This window comes from Microtus oregoni, unplaced genomic scaffold (assembly GCF_018167655.1).
Source record: "Microtus oregoni isolate MIOR12 unplaced genomic scaffold, Mior012 000034F_ref0000314, whole genome shotgun sequence".
In the NCBI taxonomy this organism is placed as follows: domain Eukaryota; kingdom Metazoa; phylum Chordata; class Mammalia; order Rodentia; family Cricetidae; genus Microtus; species Microtus oregoni.
Window position 1 is genome coordinate 12451009 of NW_024543093.1, and position 14593 is coordinate 12465601.

Below are 14593 nucleotides of genomic sequence, written 5' to 3' on the forward strand. Positions count from 1 at the left end.
GGCAGATGCAGGCTGCCATGGCCTTGGAATCACTGACATGTTTAGAACTCAAACATCATAAGCATAATCACATCTTACAACTATACTTGTTAGTTTGAGAAAGGAGAAGAGGTTCACTCTTCAAAATCTTCTGTAATCAACCTCACTCCCTTTCTGAGCAGGGAGCACACATGGCTCAGTCATTCCCCAGTTTCCACTTCCCCATCCTAGCCCACTGCATGTTAGAACCTGACATATGGGATGTAGGAAAATACAAAGAGAAACCACAGCAGCCCACCAGGAGAGCCAGCTCCCATCAGAAGGCAGAGTAAGGAGATCCCCTTGCACTGCCTCAGGTAAAAGAAAGGCTGGGAAAGAATCTGGTATTACGGGTTAGAATCTGAATGTGTTCCCCCCAAAAAATCTTAATGCACTTTTGTCATTATGGTCTGGATTGGGGTAACCAACCATAAAAGCTCATTTATTTAAGGCTTGGTACACAGCAGGTAGAGACAGTTTAAGGAAAGACAGACTTAGCTGGAGGAAGTAGGTCACTGGGGGAAGGCTTGGAAGATGATATTCTGTGCCTGGTCTCATCCTTTCTGTGTTTCTGCTTCCTGGTCACCATGGTGTGAACAGATTTGTCCCGGGGTATGCCACCCACCCTTACAACAGACCCAGACATTCCAACTGTCATCTGTGATGCAAGTCTTCCCTCTTGTTTTCTCAAGCTTGTCAAAGCAACAAAAGGATGACTGACCTAGAAGGTGAGGCCTACCAGAAGAGCTGGAGGTTAGCCCCTGGCATCTGTATGCCTTTCAGTCACGTGAGGACAAAGCACCACAACACCATCTCAGAAATAGAGAGCTGTCTTTACTTGATGTCTCTGCTGCCATCTTGGCCTCAGTGTTTCTGGCCTCTGAGAAATGTGTTTCTGCTCTTTATAAAGCGGCCTGTCTGTAGTTTTTAGGATAGCAGTGTATAGAAGCCAGGGTACCGCCCATTCCACCTGTACACCATGCTCCATTTGTTGTCTCAAGCTTCCTTACAGAAACGTCCTGATGTGCGGCTGCTCCCATGCCTGCATCACAGGTAGAAGCCAATGGCACCATTGGAACTGTCTGTGGCAACACTCTCCTTAACAGGAGTCCTTGGCTGGCCTGCACAGGTGGGATGGAGGCTGGGTAGACGGGGTGACAACTGAAGGGTATACCAAAGAGCAGGTGTGTTGGCACATGGACACAGGACACGCACATGCCCTCAATGGACCATTTCTGGAAAATGACTTTTTTTTCTTTTCTGACCTGTACATCTACAAAAGAAATGTATTTTTATATGAGGAAATCTATGACATTTCAACCCAACAATAAAGTATAAGAGAAAACTTTATAAAATCTCATAACCAGAGGAAGCTCTGTGTCCAAGGGAGAGAGAACCTTGGGCCACAGGATGAGTTTGTTTGCTGAGCAAAGATGTAGCCAGTCATCTGTAGTTCCACAGAGATTTAAAAAAGCCGTAGTTCCATTATAGCATGAACATTTGACTTATAAAAAAAGCAACAGCTTCATTGCTGCACCATGTGCGCTATTAATTTAAATTGCTTAAATGCATTTCTCATGCATTAGTAATAAGGCTAGACTAAATTACAATCCTTAATTTTTTACTGATGTTTTTATTGCACTATGATATATGGAAATTTGCAGCTCACTGAGAGTTTCAATTCATAACTTTCCTTTGTCAGCCTCCTGGGACAAGAAAAATCACAGTAAAATCAAATTCTCCTGGCACCTTAGAATGACAAGCCTGAAGAAGTCAACTTCCTAGTTTGTAATCTTACAGCAAAACAAACAAGGGGGATTTATAATTTCCAGTGGGTTCTACAACAACTTATATCTGTAAAATCCTTCACATCATGAAACATCTTTCGGAATAAACATTTTCTGATATTTTAAAATAGTTTCAGACTTGAAGAAAAGCTACAGAGGAAGAGGGGTGAGTTTACAGAGACCTCGCACTCAGTTTCTCACACTACTGATAGCATTAATATAGGACACACAACACCCCGTTAGTGAATTAGCATTGCGATCCCTGTGAACAGAAGACCAGACCATTTCAGATTCCATTAGTTCTATCTAGTGTGCTGCTGTGTTCCAACACCCTACCCAGAGCCTCAGAGGTAGGAAGTTCCACTCTCTCTCCTCGCAGCTTCCTCCTCTTTTCAGTGAGCGCTGCTGTGGCTTGGATACAAGTGTGCTCATTCCCCACGGGTTGTGGGCTGAGATTTCAGCCCGGGTTTGGGGTATGAAAAGGTTTGTGATTGAATCTGACTCTGGTGGGGTCACTGTGGGTGATCAGGACTATTTGGGGTCATGAAGGAAGCCCCATGATTGCATCTTTGTAATGATGGAGATCACATGTGCATGCCCATGCTGCCAGTCCCTCGTCAGGTATGACCCTCACCTTCTCGTGGTTCTTCCAACAAAAAGTCATCGCCAGACACTGCCTTTAACCTGAGACCTTTGGAAGCTTGAGCAGAAGTAAACTTTCCTTAATAGTATTTCTATGATATTATGTGGCAACAGAAAACCGATAAATGTACCATTTTAAGTTTAGAGATGCTGGTGATTTTGTGTTATGCCTCTACATTAGATTTTTTCTGAATTTTTTTCATGACTCATGAGTGGGATCGTGAACTTTGGGGGTGAAGATGGAGGAGATAATATTCTATTGAAGACAGTATGTCTGTTGAGTCTCAGTGATGACACTGACCATGCCCCTTTCCAGAGTCACCCTTGTAGGTTAACTATGGTGAAGTCAGGCTTCAGCTCATGCATCCACATGGTAATGCAGAGAAAGTCTGAATGAACAGTTAGGAGCGGAGGTTACTGTGTGCAGTGACACCTGTGGGCAGAGCATCTGCATTCATTATATAGAGTCGTTCCTTTCTTCCATCTAGAACTTACATGGTATGGTATAGACACATTTCACACACATACACACCACACACACACACACACACACACACACACACACAGCCCCCTGTGTCACCCTGAATGCTTCTCCACAATAATTCCACTCGCAAAATGAAACTGCTCAGGTTGGGAATGAGCTGAGCACGTGTTCATCCAACCTTCACTTATTATAGCTTTTAATACAAAAGAATTCAAGCGTGATTGTAATTCACACTTAAGCTTTCACTTCAAAACAGAATTTGAATGCTTATGCAGAATGAGGGGGCCCATAATGGATGAGGTGTCGGGGATGAGCAAGAAGACTGAAAATTCACTGGCTCTGGATTTGGCATTGGAGGTTCTCTGGGGGTCTGAGCATGAAGGGACCAGTGAGGAAGGAGGTGAGTCTTCTGAGGGACACTGGTACAAGCTTTCCAGAAGCGCACTGGGCAGGGCGCCAAGGATGAGTGATGGCTAAAGAGAGAGAGGGAAAGGGGAAACAGAAGCGATTAGCAAGCAGGTTGAGAAACAAACTATGCACACGAGGGACACAGCTATGGCAGGTTACTGTTCGCTTTCCCTGTAGTTTGCCTTGCTGCGGCTCCCAAGAGCCCCTTCCCGAAGGAGGGATCTGTGATCAGTACCTCTGTAAGTCGTCCTGGGGCCTCCGTGTAGGAATTCTTAATCAATCTACACACTCTGCGTTTAAACAAGCAAACAACCGCGTGTAAACAATGCCTCCCTAGGAATTTCCAGTCCATCTAGCTGTGAGAGCATGAAGCGTGTTGACACTCAGTCTGTGCTGTGTGGTATCCCTGGGAGACACATCCAATGTGGTACAGGATATGACCAACATGCTGGGAGGCATCTGACAGATTTGTGTGACCAGAATGTAAAAATGAGGAGCTGCCAAGCTCAACTCAAAGAAAGGAAGTCAAAAACGAGCCAACGTAAAGTTTCACATCAGGGGGGAAAATACGGGTTTCGGAGCCCTGAGTAGGGAAGGACACAGGGGAGACAGAACTCCCAGGAACCTTTACAGGTTAGACAGGAATGAACTTCTGCCTCCTATAGGTTTCACGGTGGACCTCTTACCTCCTCACAGAGCCATTCCTTCTTCATGAGTAGGTCCCAAAACAGCAAAGGTTCATTAAATGCTGTTTTTGTTAATGTTTTCTCAGACTTGCCTAGAATTAAAATGTGACTCAATACAGAATTTTCTAGAAAACTCAAAAAAAAAAAAAGAGGCAAGATTTATTTCTCATGGAAATTTGAACTTGGGAAGTCAAACAAAACATCTTTGACTTCCGGATTGATTAGCAGTATGGCGCCAAGATTAGGGAAATTTCTGGCATACACAGCTTTCCAAAATTTGAGCAGCTAGAAATGTGGAAAGGTTTCAGGATCTGATTCCTAATTTATTAATTTCAGTAATTTCTGCCTTTAAACATTTTTTCTTTAACCTCATTTAATGAGAAACAAAATCAGGTATGCTAGTTTCTAAATGGAGATGGGAAAAAAAATAACAAATTTGTACAAAGAAGAGTAATATTTAATATAACCATGTAAAATAAGAATTTTTGTAAATGATAATGATTTTGGATGCAATTATGTAAAATACAACATGAAATAAATTGATTCAAAATAATCAAATTCAATTTACTGTTTTCCATTAAAACACTTCAGTTATTTTCCAATTAGATGTTTTCTAAAATCATGTAATTTTAAAGAATTGGCTTAAATTTTTTTTTGTGTGTGTGTGTGCTTGCTTGCTTTCTCTCTCTCCCTCCTTTTCTTCCTCCCTTCCTCCCTCCCTCACTTCCTCTCTCTCTCCCTTCCTTCCTTCCTTCCTTCCTCCCTCCCTCCCTCCCTCTCTTTCTTTCTCTTTCTTCCTTTCTCCCTTCATCCTTCCCTCCCTCTTCCTTCCTTTCTTCCTTCCTTCCTCCCTTCCTTGCTTCCTTCCTTTCTTTCTCCCTTCCTTCCCCCTCCCTCCCTCCCTCCCTCCCTCCCTCCCTCCCTTCCTTCCTCCCTCCCTCCTTCCCTATGATCCACTCTACACCATGAGCCAGAATGGAAATGGGAATTCTGTGATGCAAAGGTCTCTTGGAACACTCTCCACCTACTGCCCTGAGCATAGGACACCAGCTCTCATGGTGAATTTTACAGGATAATCTAAAGCAAGAGAAAAGTTTCCTGTCAATTTCCAAGATCCAATGTGTTACTTAGCTCATCTCTGGAACCACGTAGTAGACAAAAAACAAAAACAAAACAAAACAAACAAACAAACAAAAAAACAAACACACAAACTCCATTGAGGAAAGTTTATTTGGGTTCGTGATTCAGGGAATAGCCACACTGGTGGGGGTAGCCCAGGAGCAGCTCACGGCTGAGGAGACTGGAACTTACTCACCTCTTGATGGATTAGATACAAGAGAAGGGAACGGGAACATGGTGATCAGCTTTCTTTCTCCTTTATCCATGTTTATTCAGTCTGAGACTCACTCACTTCCTCCTCAGTGAAACCACGGAGGGCAGAAGCACCCTCCCTGATCCTCTCAGAAGAGTAACGCCCAGCTGATTTCTTAATCTAGTCAAGTTGACAGTGGCTGTCAATCCAGGGGACACCATTTGTAACATGTGAGATACTGGGTGTCACAGAAGGAGCAGGTGGGTCCTCGGACAGCATCACACAGGCAAAGCTCTCCGCAGCTTTGACTAGGCATTGTTTCCAGCCCGACACAAGCCAGTAGTTGCATCTGTACTGTTTTGACCAAATGTGACTCTTCTCATTGCCCCATAAATCAACAGAGGGCCTTGGAGGTTTGCTGTGGTGTCTGAAAGGGATTTTAGGCTCAAAAATTTCTCAATAAAGCACACACAAACTGGAAAGATTTTGTGCACGGTGGTGTTCGAGTCACAATGTACTTCCTGAAGGAAGCAGTGTGCTCATTTGTTAGTGCTGAAGAGCTGAAGGGAGTTACAGAATTACTATGCCTTCCTAGCGAGAAATCACTCTGCCAATTTAGAGATTAATAAAGAAAAAAAAACCTCTTTAATAATAGCATGTTACTGTATCTGGCTAATGCACCAAAAGGAACCAGCCTCAGACAGAAAATTTTATCAGTTTATATAGAACTAAAGCTTATACAATTCACAAGTGCTGTCATCCATAAATCTCCTTCATGTCCCAGCCTCAGGTTACACTTGGAACAATTTAAACAGAGACAGGAGACTACAAGTCTGGACAATTGGGAAGATGGGAGATTCATAGGGAAAAGATACAGAAAGAATTCTTTTTTAAGCATACAAGTGTATTTTTTTTGAATACTTGGTCATTTTTCCACCTGGCAGAATCATGCTTTCCCTGAGAAGAGCACAGGGGACTTAGTGTCCAATGATAACTTAATGATATCTGTGACTCTGTGCTGTCCAGTTGAGCTCCCCATGTTATTGGAGATGAGGACGAGCCTATGGCTTCCTCCTTTTGTTATGAGAATGCAGCCTAAGCAGAAGTCAATCTTGGTGAATAAATGTCAACAGAAATGATTTCTCGCAACCCTAAACTTCTATTGTGGCACAATTTTTTCCCCTACAGTTTCTAACAAGCCTGATTATTATATTACTTATCTTTCTGTCATAAGGGAGGCATTGCTCCTTTAGCTAAATTTTACTTTGTATAACAATACGTCCTAAGCAAGTTTATTAAATCCTCCCACATCAATAGGACATAAACTGCGGGAACTCCAAATACCACGGGATTACCTTGGAATTTACCCTCTTCCTCTGCCAGAATCTTAATAGTTAAAATCAGGTGTTAGTGTTTTGGTTGAGAGTTGACTTCTCTAAAGCTTAGCCGCTAGTACAAGCTAGATTATGACTTCCTTCATTTCTGTCATTCAATAATGACAAATTTATATGTACAAAGAGAAGAGACAGTACAATTTAGAGGATGAAGTATGGAATTTCAGAGTTCTAGGACTGTAAAGCAATAGGGAGTGGGCAATGGAAGTAAGGACAGTGGTGAGCTTGGTCGGTGGCCTGAGTAACCAGAGGACACAAAGGAAGACAGCGGTCATGTGCTGCAAGACAGATCCATAGACCATATTCAAATCGAAGCAAGCATAGATTATCTGAACGGAGTATAAATCCATGAATAGCAAAAACTGTCAAATCTGATGGTAAAACACAAAACAAAACCTATGATTTTGATCTTGAAATGACAACCCACAAATGATCAAATGGGGAAAGGCAGCTCACCCATAGTTATCAACATTGTTAAGAGTCTCTTAATAAGTCAAATCTCCCAGGAAAATTAATGCATCAGTGAAGGCGTAAGTCACAAACAATGCCAAACCAGTTTGGAATTATGATTAATAGGGTGGTATTTATTTAAAGGGGAAAAAACTTACAGATCACTGTCCCAGGCAACAGCCCTCTACGCAACCAGGAAGGGAGTCTAGTCGCCGGCAGAGCAGGAAGTGAAGAGAGAGAGGAGAGGGAAGTGGCCGCTTTTTTAAAGGGAGAGAGACCACGCCCCAATGGGCTGGTATCTCAGCAGCTATAGGCTGGAGGAGTGGGAGGACCTCCCGCAACATCTCCCCCTTTTGTTTAAATACGAGAGTTCTAAACCTACTATGAAATTATATACAATAAGTACAAATATCCTATTCTAACTAGCTTGGTCTTGTATAATAAATAACTTCGCCAAGTCATGAGAGAAAGTAACTACATTTATACAGTCTTCAACCCCATCGAAGATCTGAGAAGGGAAATAATGATATCTGGGTAATTAGGAAGTTCAGTAAAACAACTTCCAAAACATGCAACAAATCACAGAGACAACTAGCTACCTGGGCAATCACCCAAAGTCACATTAGCAGCATTGAAGCAACCTTGGCTAAGGCCTAACATAACTGACATACCATTTTCTAAGGCAAGCAACTTTTCAAAACTATCTTACCCTGTCTTGGCAGGATATGACAGTCCTGTTTTATCCATTGATGCATGCTCTGTATCTTTGTCAGTCGTTGAGGTATGGGCATTTCTTTGCCCAAAGGTCAGTTCTGCCAAAAAGAAAGGCTCCAGGTGGAGTGTCTTTGGTGTTCAACATTCTCTCAGGAATAGAGTGGTGTTACCAGGAGCAATTGTGTCTCACTACCACAAAACTCTGAGTTAGATTAAAGGCCATTTTCTACAGCTCTTTGAAGAAGTTGAAGATTATCTATCTATACTGAGTATAATCTCTATATATCTAAAGAACCTGATTAGTCTAATTATAAATGACAAACTTAGATGACTATTAATCTATATAATTCTCAATGTCTATCTAACTTAAAGACTAAGAAAATAAACGGCTATGAAACAAATGAGGACAATGACCTCCAAATATAAACAATGTACAAATATACATTGCAGTAGGTAAATATATATCAATACACAAATATTATATAAGTATCTTAATCAGAGGTAGAAATGTACACTGCAATATGGTAAATATATACAATATATATATCAATACAATATATGTCAATACATAAAAAATGTTTTAAACAGAGGTAGAAACATGCATGCATACAATAGTCAATATAATTTAACTTTGTATCAATATACAAGAATCTATACCAATATATTTGTCTAAAAACAGTAACTCACAATTACAAATCTATTATCCCATCATCCCTCTTTTTTTTTCTTTTTTTCAAAATGATCCCTGAGCTTATAAAATTCCTCCCCCAACCCTCAATCATATACTAATTATAATCAACCCCCAAATGATGTCCCTAAACCCAAGGGCAAACTTTACTGGGAGAGGGGACGTCGTCCTCTAGAATTACTTCCAGCTGGCATGGGGGCGACGTTCTTTCTGGGGGATCCTGTGAAAGTAAAATGATGGTTAAATTTCAAGATCAATGTCTTTTAAAATTGCAAATAGTCTCTGAGTATTTTGTGCAGGTCTGGCCAAAATGTTGTATAAGATGTGCACCATTTCAGCTAACCAAGTTGGAACTGTCTTGTGCAGCTGGTACCCAAAGCAGGTCTTGTAGTAGCACTATCAGTATCATGACGTTATAACGTCATATCAACCAGGTGGAGCTGTTGTTATAGGGCCCCATCTTCTTCCTGGAAACTTCAAATGTCACTTCAGGAAAAACTCATTGTTCATTGTGAAAAACTTAAACATTAATCATATAGACATATATGTATATATTCACTGAAAGGCATGATAGATATATTCAATGAAAAGTATGATAGATATGAAGAAAAGCAAAGATGTTTTCTAAACTCATATTTCTTTCTGTCCCATATCATGGCTCTTGACATGAGACAGAAACTCCAGAAACTCTGGGTTTTTCTCTTACTAACAGGCTTGGAAATGGAGAGGGACTGAGCCAGAGTCCAACTTCAAAACCAGCTTTATAAATTTAGAAATATGGTTTAATTTTACTTACACAACCCATTCAGTTGTCTTGATATTTCCTATTGGGCAGGTATTTTTCCATCTGTCAGTATCCAAATATCCAGGGTCCCTTGAATTTTTCAAAGATGAGTGTTTTCCTGTGGAGATAGGAACAGAACCCTGCCCCCATTCTGTGTTTTTCTTACCACCTATATGAATATCATCATTGTGGATGAGTTGTCATTTCTCCTTTCCAAGAGGTTTCTCCTCTTCAAATCGAAACTTTATTAATTTTGATGGTATCCACAATTTTTCTTCTCCTGTGGAAACAAGAACAAAACCCCTTCCCCAACATAGCACATCTCCTGGCTTCCATTGAGAGGTCAGCACATCTTTGAAATAAATCGGTTGATTTAGTTCAGCAGACTTTTCCATTATCCAATGTCTTTCTGCCGCTGTTGTTCCTTTCTCATTAGCGTTAAGAAAATTCAAGGTTAATAAAGCATTATGTAATCTATTTCTGGGGGTATTTTCAGTCCCTTTCTGTTTGTTCAGCATATCCTTTATAGTGCGATTTGATCTTTCTATAACTGCCTGACCTGTAGGATTATTTGGTATACCTGTAATGTGTTTTATATTATAATAATCAAAAAAGCGTTTCATTTTCTTAGATACATATGCTGGACCATTATCTGTCTTTATTTGTGCAGGTATACCCATGATGGCCATAACTTCCAATAAATGTGTGATTACTGAATCAGCCTTTTCTGAGCTCAGGGCAGTAGCCCATTGAAAACCTGAATATGTGTCTATGGTATGGTGTACATATTTTAATTTACCAAATTCCATAAAGTGGAACATATCCATCTGCCAGATTTCATTTCTCTTAGTACCCTTTGGGTTACTCCCTGCAGGCAACGGTGTTTGATTATAGAAAGAACAAGTAGGACATCTCTTTATAATGTCCTTAGCTTGTTGCCGAGTAATGGAAAATTCTTTCTTTAGGCCTTTACTATTGACATGATGCTTCTTATGAAATTCTGAGGCCTGCAACACACTTCCAATCAATAATTGATCAATCTCAGCATTGCCTTGGGCTAGAGGACCAGGCAGACCTGTATGGGACCGGATGTGTGTTATGTACATCGGACAAAGCCTGTTCCTGATTATGTCTTGTACCTGGATAAACAATGAAGTCAACTCTGTGTCATCTGGTATAAATTCAGTGGTTTCAATATGCAAGCTAACTCTTCCTGCATATTGTGAATCTGTAACTATATTAAGAGGTTCTTTAAAATCCCTTAGCACCATAAGAATGGCATATAATTCTGCCTTCTGGACACAATTATAAGGGCTTTGTTCCACCTTACTCAACTCATCTGACTTGTAACCTGCTTTCCCTGATTTATTCGCATCAGTATAGAATGTACGGGCTCCAGTTATTGGAGCATCACGTACAATTCTGGGAAGAATCCAAGAAGTTCTTTTTATGAAGCTAAGTCTACGACTTTTGGGATAGTTGCTATTAATTTCTCCCAAAAAATTATCACAACCTCTTTGCCACAGTTCATTGTCTTCCCATAACTTTTTTATTTCTACAGTAGTAAAAGGCACTATAATTTCTGCTGGGTCTACACCTGCTAGTTGACGAAGTCTCAGCTTACCTTTTATAATTAATTCAGAGACTTTTTCCACATAAGTTTTTAATTTTTTACTTGGTTTATTAGGTATAAATATCCACTCTAAAATAATATCTTCCCTCTGCATTAGAATCCCTGTAGGAGAAATTCTGGAAGGCAATCTGACTAGGATGCAGCTAAGATTTGGGTTTACGCTATCCACATATGCCTCCTGTAATTTTTCCTCAATCATTGTCAGTTCCTTTTCTGCTTCAGCTGTCAGTTTTCTTGGACTATTCAAATCTTTATCACCATCTAAGGTTTTGTTTAAATGAACTATTAGATCAGGTATTATCCCAACAGCTGGTCGTAGACTGGAAATGTCTCCTAACAATCTTTGGAAGTCATTAAGAGTCTTTAACCAGTCTCTCCTAATTTGTGCCTTTTGCATTTTAATTTTCTCTAACTCTATTCTGTAACCTAGGTAATTAATAGAATTTCTTCTTTGAATCTTTTCAGGGGCAATTTGTAATCCCCACCTAGGCAAGACTTTCTTTACTTCTTCAAAGTCCTTTCTAAAGTATCTTTATTTGAATCAGATAACAAGATGTCATCCATGTAATGATAAATTATGGACTTGGGGAATTGTTTACAAATTATTTCCAATGGCTTACTTACAAAATATTGGCACAATGTAGGACTATTGAGCATACCCTGTGGGAGGACAGTCCATTGATATCTCCTATTAGGCTGAGAATTATTATAAATAGGCACTGTGAAAGCAAATTTTTCTCTATCCTTTTCTTGTAACGGTATAGTGAAAAAACAATCTTTCAAATCAAAACTATAAGAGGCCATCCTTTTGGTAACAGAGAAGGCAAAGGAATTCCAGATTGTAGTGGGCCCATAGGTTGAATTACTTTGTTGACAGCTCTTAGATCTGTCACCATTCTCCATTTACCAGATTTCTTTTTTTACAACAAACACAGGAGAATTCCAAGGGCTGGTTGATTCTTCAATATGGTGAGCATCTAGTTGCTCTTGCACCAGCTGTTCCAATGCCTGTAGTTTATCTTCAGCTAGAGGCCACTGTTTGATCCATATTGGCTTCTCAGTTAGCCATTTTAAAGGTAGGGCTGTTGGTACCTCTAAAGGTTTGGTATTTGCTGTATGTTCTTGTACAGCCTGAATGGCTGGTGACCTTTTTCCATAATACCTCATCATATCCTTCCCAGAATTATGAGTTCCTGGAACTACAGGAATGTTAATCTGGGTATTACATTGCTGTAGCAGGTCATGGCCCCATAAATTTATGGCAATATTGGCTATATATGGCCTTAGTCTTCCTATTTGCCCTTCGGGCCCATCTTGTGCTTTGTTTTACATGAGATAGGGTTCCAATTCCCAGGAACTGAACATCTACCTCTTGAAGAGGCCAATTTGGATGCCAAGATTCTGGGGTAATGATACTTACATCTGCACCTGTGTCTAATAAGCCTTCAATAAAATTGCCATTTATACAGACTCTTAGCTTTGGTCATTGATCATTAATAGAAGTCTGCCAAAATATACGTTTACTCTGTCCTACTGGGTTTTTTGACTCACCCTCCACACGTAATTCATCATTTAGACCAGTATTACTTTTTACAGCAGAAATTGGAGCTTTTAATTTTCTTGGTGAGGCATGTTCTCCACTGTGACTGGGAATGACTGGGCCACTGTTGGCTTGGGGGCCTGCGAGAGGCCCCCCAAGGAGTTTCCCGATGATATCGGATTGCCCCGTCTGTCTGTTGTTCACCTGCATTTGTTGGACCAATGCCGGCCTTTACCTCATCTCCTACATATACCTGAAGGCCGAGGTCTCCTATTTTTGTCATTCCCAGAAGAGATATTATTCCTAGAAATTCTTTGCCTGCAATCCCTTTGCAAATGTCCTAATTTACCACAATTAAAACACCTGGCAGTTTGATGTCTCCTCATTGCTTTGGAAATCGCTTCTCCTACCCAAGATTCATCATTATAGCTAAACATCTCAACATTCATCATATGCTGAATCCATTCATCCATAGGTGCTGATCTAGACTTTAAAGGCCCAATTATCTTTTTGCATTCTATGTTTGCATTCTCAAAAGCTAGAGATTCAAGAAGTATTCGTCTAGCTTCTGGGTCTGTTACCCCTATGTCCAAAGCCTTAATTAATCTTTGCAAAAAGTCAATAAAGGGTTCTCTCTGTCCCTGCCTAATTCTGGTATATGATTCAACCCTTTTTTCTGGATCTTGTATCCTATTCCAAGCATTTAAAGCTGCTTGGTGACATAGACACAGTACTTCATCGTCATAAAGAGCTTGGACCTGTGGATCAGCATATTCTCCTGCACCAAGAATTTGATCTTGGGAAACCTCAACACCTTTTGCTCTTCCTTGCTGTTCCATATGTTTGGATCCTTCTCTGAAATAAATTCCAAACATCAAGGAAGGTCCATTATCTAAAACTGCAGACACTAACTGATGGAAATCATGGGGGGTAGCTCTAGCATTAGAAGCCCAAGTCCTTATCATTTCCTTTACATATGCATTGTGCAAGCCAAAATTAACAACAGCTTGCTTAATTTCTTTCAGATCATTCATTGCTATTGGTGTTCATCTAGCTTCTCTGACTCCCTTTGAGCCTTTAGAAGTTAACGCTTTGTCAGAATTAAGTATAGGGTATGTTGCTAGAACCCTGGGTAAGCCAGTTCTAATAGCTGGTGGGGGCATTGTATCCTGTCCTTGCGCCTCCTTACTCTGTTCACCAGCTGCAATAATTTCTCCAATCTTTTCAAATCTTTTTATCATTGTCTCTCTTAAATCCTGAATCTCCTAACCTGTATATATTTCCAGTGATTTCACTGAGGCATCAATTTTTTGGTCCCCATTCTGCACCTGTGATTCCAAAGCTTTAATTTTTTCCTTCAAAGATAACATGTCCTCCTTAAACTTTTCTTGTATATCATGTAGATTCCCATCTTGGAGGTACATTCTGTCTGTTACCTTATCAAAACTTTGTGATAAAGTCTGAACGTCAAATTCAACAGCCTGAACCCTTTCAGGTAACTTTCTAATATCCTTGTATATGGAGTCAATTTTGTCTGTCATAGTATCCACTTGTTCAGATAACCTCTGATTTTCAATAATTTTAATCCTGTCAATTAGTTGTTCATTATTAGTTCGTAAAGATTCTATCATTCTTAGGAGTGCCATATTCTTCCTTAATGATAGAATATGGAAAAGAAAACTGAAACCTAGTAACAAGCAAATCAAGGTATCCCCATAATCATATAAATCTTGTATTACGTAATCTATTGATTAGTAAATATAAATTTACTAATCCATTGTATTAGTGAAAACAAAGCAGTAAAATTTGCGTTAGAAACGAAAACTGCCATATTACCTATTATCCAGCAGGTGGCACTGTTGCCAAGTCGCGATGAAAACGGGGTCCTGTTTCAGTGCCTTAGTAGATATTAAAAACTGGAAAATGCAAGTTTCTCAACAAAGTAAATGTAATTAAATCAATTCCAGAGACGGAACCAGAAACCCAGAATCCAGGGGTAGAAAAGAGCAACCTGGAAGCCACTTATGCCTCCACGTGACAGAGTCACCCTGAG